Source organism: Rattus norvegicus, chromosome 11, assembly GCF_036323735.1.
Source record: "Rattus norvegicus strain BN/NHsdMcwi chromosome 11, GRCr8, whole genome shotgun sequence".
NCBI classification, from domain to species: Eukaryota; Metazoa; Chordata; class Mammalia; order Rodentia; family Muridae; genus Rattus; species Rattus norvegicus.
In genome coordinates, this window is record NC_086029.1 from 69,560,468 (window position 1) to 69,566,690 (window position 6,223).

The 6,223-nt window shown below is 44.0% G+C and overlaps 1 long non-coding RNA gene across 2 annotated transcripts; it reads left to right on the plus strand.

The window, feature by feature from the left end:
- The first annotated feature begins 611 nt into the window (after positions 1–611).
- Positions 612–3,199, plus strand: LOC102552306 (uncharacterized). Of its 2 annotated transcripts, XR_005491336.2 has the most exons (3): positions 654–921; positions 1,711–1,836; positions 2,913–3,199. It is a non-coding gene; the product is annotated as an uncharacterized LOC102552306 (long non-coding RNA). The 2 variants fall into 2 exon arrangements; XR_010056142.1 differs by lacking the exon at positions 2,913–3,199 and having other exon boundaries at positions 612–921; positions 1,711–1,980.
- Positions 3,200–6,223: the final 3,024 nt, after the last annotated feature.

The following is a 6,223-nucleotide window of genomic DNA, read 5'->3' on the forward strand; positions in this document are numbered from 1 at the left end:
CTTGTCCAGTTGTAGCACTGAAGGCTGAACCCCAATACCCCCATCCCCCTTCCCTCTAGGACAACTGCAGAGCTGAGCTTAGCCTGAGTTCTTTCTCTTCAAGCCTGCCTGGTCTGAGTTGTGCTGAGCATTACATGTTGTGTGGTGTGCTCCGGCTGAGAGTCACCCTCCAAGGACCCAGGTCCCAGACCTCCAGGACCCAGTGTCAACCTGACATCAAACAAGTTACACAGCCTCCCTCGTTAGTACAGCTGTGCTGATAACACCCACCACAAAGGACTGTTAGGCCTGTGAAAATGAGGCGAGTGACAGAAACAAACAAACAACAACAACAACAACATCAACAACAAAAACCCCCTCTTGGCTTAAGGTCTGAAAGTCTCCTCTTACCACTCTTTGTGGGGTTTACCATAGAAGAACTCAGCCCTCTTGCTACAGGCCCTTAGATACCATCTAAACTGTTAACCGAACCATCCGGGGTGAGGCCTGAGTCCCCAAAGTCTGAGTCAAGAAGCGATTGCTTCCTATTCTTTCCTCCAGCCCACTTTAGAACAGAGATGAGGAAAGAATGAATATAGAACCCCTGAATTAGAACACTGTTTACAATGGTTAGACGTTCTTATAAACCCAGCAGCAAGAAGCTATGTCATTTGAGGCAGTGACCCCAGAGCTATAGAGTTCTAAGCGTGTCAGGCTAAGTCCGGGTGGCTAAGAATGCAGCCGCTGTGCTCAGACTGTCTGGGGCTCCACAACCTCGCTCCTCCTTGTCCTAGCCTTGGGGAAGAGCTGATTTCATGAGCTTCTTCGCCCCTTTCCTCTGAGGACAGCAATGGTGCTGACTGCACAGGGTTGTTGTAAGAATTGAACTGAGGTAGTCTGCTTGAATAATCCCTGGCACAGGGAGTGTGCAGTATAGTACAGGTATGTTTCAGCTACCCTCATTTCTGCACACGGGCCCTGTCCAAACCGGGTACTGACCTCAATCCAGGCACGACTGGCTCCTCGACAGAAGTCTGGCCACTTTGGTGACTCATTAAAGAATCGCCTGGAATTACCTTGACTGCTTTCCCCATAGGGGTGACCATTTAGGAGACGGTGTACTAAGAGTCACTGAGTTGTTCTCCAGAGGCTCAGCCACGCACAGACTGTAACACCTTCTTTTGCTGTGACTAGAGTCTTCCTTTTAAAGTACATCCCATGGCAAGCAACATCGGTGACTACCACAAATACAGTCTCCTGGGTCCCTAGAGAGGACTGTCCCCACTCAACCCATCTTTGGGGCTGAGAGTTTCAGTGGTCTTTGCCCCCCAGCACAAAGAAACCTACATTGCCCAATCCCAAAACTCAAGGCTCCACATGTCTGAACTCCCTGAATTGTATGCATAGACCGTCTTAACCAGGAGCGCCATGTAGAGTGACTCCCCACCCCCACTACTTGCCTCTCATTTCTTTGTCCCGTGAGTGAGTCAGCTTTACATTACTGTAGAGTCAGCCAGAACTGGTTCAGTCACATCCCAGAGGTGTGACGTCAGGCAAGTTTCTTAACCTCTCTGAATTGCCATTCACTGCTCTATAAAATGGGGCTAACAGCTTTACAGCCTTGTATACACGTCACATCTCTCTCAAGAGTTTAGTCCTGGCAACTCACTTTTATGACTAGTCTCTCATTTTGCCACAATCTAATTTTGCTCCCTTTTGTTCTGTCCTTAGGGCCATCAGAAAGCAGCTGGTCACCATCATCGCTATGTGTAACTGCCTTCCCACGGCCGGAGAACAGTTAATAACTCAGTCTTCAGCCTAAACTGAAGTAACAGCGTCTTTCATCTTCCTCCCAAGGTCCTCTCTGAGAATGGCGATGCTTTCTGCTCTCTCTGAAGCCTGGCAGGTTTCAGTGCCTAAGCATAACTGTAAAGTTTTTATGCATACACAGCAGCAAATTTTATCATTTAATTCATCTAATACATGCTTGACTCACGTGTCTACTAGAGTCTGCCTCGGTTTGTTTGGGTTTTTGTTTTGTTTTGTTTTAATTAACTTAATTTTATCAGTTTTTGCATATCATGTTAGATGATTAAAATATAAAATAGCGAAGAAAGGCCAGTGTTGGTTGCTGTACAAAACCAGCCTTGATACTTAGTTGGCAAGCTTTGGCCCATTCACCCCGGCAGGAGAATGAAGACCAATCTAACAGAAGGGAAATTTCTGGGGAAAAATTCTAAAGAGAAAACCTTTGAAGGGACATTTTCTGCCCTCTGCACCTTCCTTGCTCTGTTCCAGTGTCTGGTGGTGACAGTGCCCTTAAAGTTGGTCCCTGCTTTGCGAGGCTCCTGCTGAGTGGAGCTGGGGGAAGGACAGGAAATCGCCACTCAGAAAATAAATGGCCTGTCTCAGAGTCTTTTGTTAATGAGTCCTGGGCTTAATAAATCAAGGTGACCCAGTCTCAAGAAACACTGGCCTGCTTAAAAAAAAAAAAAAGTCTGAAACCCTAAAGAGAAGAAGGGGGAGAGGACTTATGGGAGATCTTATAAATCACACCCATGCAAAGCCAGGGCAGATGTGTTCCAGTTTCAAGAGGCAGAGGATATACATCTGGAGTTGTGGATGGAAAAGAGTGTCTAAGCCAGAGGAAAGATAGGAGATCTGGGCTGGGGGCTCACCGGACACAGCCTGTCCTCTCACCCAGCGTCCTGGGCTTCCGTGCATATGGGCTCCATATCCCACCAGTATCACAGTGTCTCTCCTGGTCTCCCTCTGTTACCTTAGCCAAAGTCACAAATACCCCATCTCTTAGGACTGCCCAGACAGAAGGTGAAACAATTTTTTACCATAGAGAAGGAAAAGCTGAAAATTCTTTTCCAGGCCCCACAACCAACCTTCTCTGTGTCTGAGAAGATACCTTCTTCTTCCTTTAGGGCGCTACACTGCCACTGTGGAACACCAAGCATCTCCATGACTGTGAAGGCTGCTGGAGCAGATCAGGTCAACAGCAGGGCTGCCGAGTTCCTGGCCTTTTGCTGTTTTGCATTTTGGTCCACCTCTATTCATCCAAATCTTTCGTACTCAGATACTAACTTAGCTGAATGCCAGAAGAGAGCCTTCCCAAGGATGTAGGCTTTCCAATGAATTCCAACATATTAATCTTCTATTATAAAAGTCATCCGTCCTTTTAATAAACACCCATGGATTTTTTTTCCCCTAAGCATAGTGTCTATGTTAAGAATAAAGAAGACTGGGCTGGGGATTTAGCTCAGTGGTAGAGCGCTTACCTAGGAAGCGCAAGGCCCTGGGTTCGGTCCCCAGCTCCGAAAAAAAGAACCAAAAAAAAAGAATAAAGAAGACTGAGACTAGGCTCTCTTTGCATGAACCGACCTGAAGACCTTAGGCAAGACCCTTCCCCTTAGACAATCCCTGACTGTAAAGTGAAATCGTAGCTTGGTTAGCTTCTAGAACTTTCCTACCCCACTACTGTGCAGGACACCAGCATCGGGGTTGATGATCTGGTCGATTGATCTCGGAGGCAGCATCTGAGGAAAGATAGTGTCCTCCTCATTTACTAGTACAGCAACCTGGAAAAAGAGGTGAAAGTAGAAACTTCCTTTTCAATAGCATGGGTCAGAGTCTGTGCTATAAGAGCAAGGGTTGGTACAGAATCTTTAACCTCCACCGCATAGGTCAGGCTGGGGAGAAGGGAAATAGCTCAGTAGGTAAAGCACTCGATTTACTAGCAAAAAGATCCAAGTTCAGATCCCCAACACCCATGTTAAAAACAAAAACTGGGCATAGTGATACACACTTATAATCACAGTACTTGGAGGTAGACAAGAAGATCTCAGAGCCGAACTAGCCAGCCAATCTAGCCAATTCATGAGACAGTGAAAAACCCTGTCTCATTTATACATAATATATACATACTACATAATATACACATATATACATACATATGTACATACATACATCCTTGTTTAAAAAAAAAAAAACAATGGAGAAGCTGGATGGTGGTGGCACAACCCTTTACTCCCAGCACTCAGGAGGCAGAGGCAGGTAGATCTCTGAGTTCGAGGCCATCTTGGTCTACAGAATGCCAGGGCCACACAGAAAACCCCTGTCTTAAAAAAAATAAAAAGGAAAGAAAAGAAAAGAAAAAAGGAAAGGAGAGGAGAGGAGAGGAGAGGAGAGGAGAGGAGAGGAGAGGAAAAGAAAGGAAAGGAAAGGAAAGGAAAGGAAAGGAAAGGAAAGGAAAGGAAAGGAAAGGAAAGGAAAGGAAAGGAAAGGAAAGGAAATTACAGGAAGACACCTGGCATTTACCTCTAGCCTACATTCTCACACATATGCATACACATATGCATACACCGCACATTCAAAAAATGGAAAGCCATATATGTCCTAAGACAATTCTCAAATGTATGCATTGCTTCATGTCCTTTTTTATCATATGTCTTATATGCTACAATCAAGTCTTCATACATTCTGTGTAACTCATGTGCAATCTCTCTCTCTCTCTCTCTCTCTCTCTCTCTCTCTCTCTCTCTCTCTCTCTCTCTCTCGGATAAAAGCATTCCACATTCTCATCCCACAACTTATTTACCTACTCCCCCAAATAATGGGACCTAGACTTCAGTGGTTTATATGTAATTAATGTACTGGAGTGACCTTTCCTGTAAATCCTTCCCTTTGATCTCTCATGTGATCAAATGTGAATGGGCAATGCAGATGACTCCCACCGTGTAATAAGGTTGCATTTCCAGAAGAACCAACGATTTCAGAACTATGTATATCAGCACTTCATGTATGTATATCTGCCTTCCTTCCATTCCTTTCTTTCTGCAACACAATAATTTTTATTCTGCTTTGGCAAGTTAAAAACAGTATAGTTTTTCTACTACTGTGAAGTTTTTATATGTTTATTTTATCAGTGTTGGGCTGTTTTCCACATGTTGAGTAACCTGTATTTTCCCTTGTAAATAACTTACTCATGCCTCTTGATCTAATATTTAATGATTTCCCCCAAATATGTGAAAGGTTTTGTATTCTAAATTCTTAGGCACTACTGATGGATAGACTCATTAGTTTCTTAATCTACCTGACTAATCTTTGGATGCATTTTTAAAATTCTGAAGAAACTGGTCCCTACCCACTGTTTTTCCTTCTATCAAGTTTGGGCAGCTCACAAATATTAGAAATAGTTTATAATCTTTAACTTTTCAGTAATCATGTATTAAGCATATACCATTGGTTTCTAGAACATTTAAAAAAGGAGTCCTCGCCTTCCTGATGGTAAATGCTTCACTTTCAGACCCTTACTGTTCTGGTATTGATTTTTACTACATGTTTTCATACCTTTCTAGTACCGTGTGAATTTAATTCTAGTATTAACACATTTCTCTCATTATTTTTTTACATTTTGTGTTTTCCCTGCATGTGTATGTCTCTCTATCATCCTCATGCCTGGTGCCCTCACAGTCTAGAAGAAGTCAAATCACCTAGAACTGGAGTTATAGATAGTTGTGAACCATCATGCGGGTGCTGAGAATAGAACCCTGGTCCTTGGGGAAAGAAGTCAATGCTCTTAACTGCTGAGCCATTTCTCCAGCCCCAGCACAATGTGAGCTGAAAGTGGCTACTGAGTCCCATGTTCTTTTAAGCAGAGTAGGCATTTAGACCATCGGGTGAGTTCAGGATCCTAAGTGAACATCCCACACCTAACCCAAACCTGAGGCTGGGGGGACATTTCCCAGACAAGGTGAATTTCAGCCTGAGAAAGCGGAAGGTGAAAGCACGTGAGAGGGGGTCTCAGGTTGACCGCCATCTTGACGGGTTTCAGAGGAAGTTAAGCACTGAGAAACACTTTACGTTTACTCACTGTGGTCTACTGAGAGCGCTTGCTTTGTGGTTAGGACAACACCGGTCTTGCGGAAGAGAATTATAGACAAAACAACGAAGACCCAGGAAAAGTTCTAGTACTTGCTTCGGTCATGCTACTAGCAGAGCTGAGTTCATACAAGCTCTAAATCTGAGACCCGTGTTATTTCCAACACAGTCTCTGCTTTTACCACTCAGCAGGCGTGTACCTATTATGGAATGGATTTAATTAATGAATTAATATTGGGAAGGATGTAAGTTTTGTTCCTCTTCTCTAAAGAAGAGTCACAAAAATGTAATTACAAAGGGTTTTCCAAACGCTCCTTGACAAGGCCTCAGAGCCACAGCCCTTGTAATCTATCAC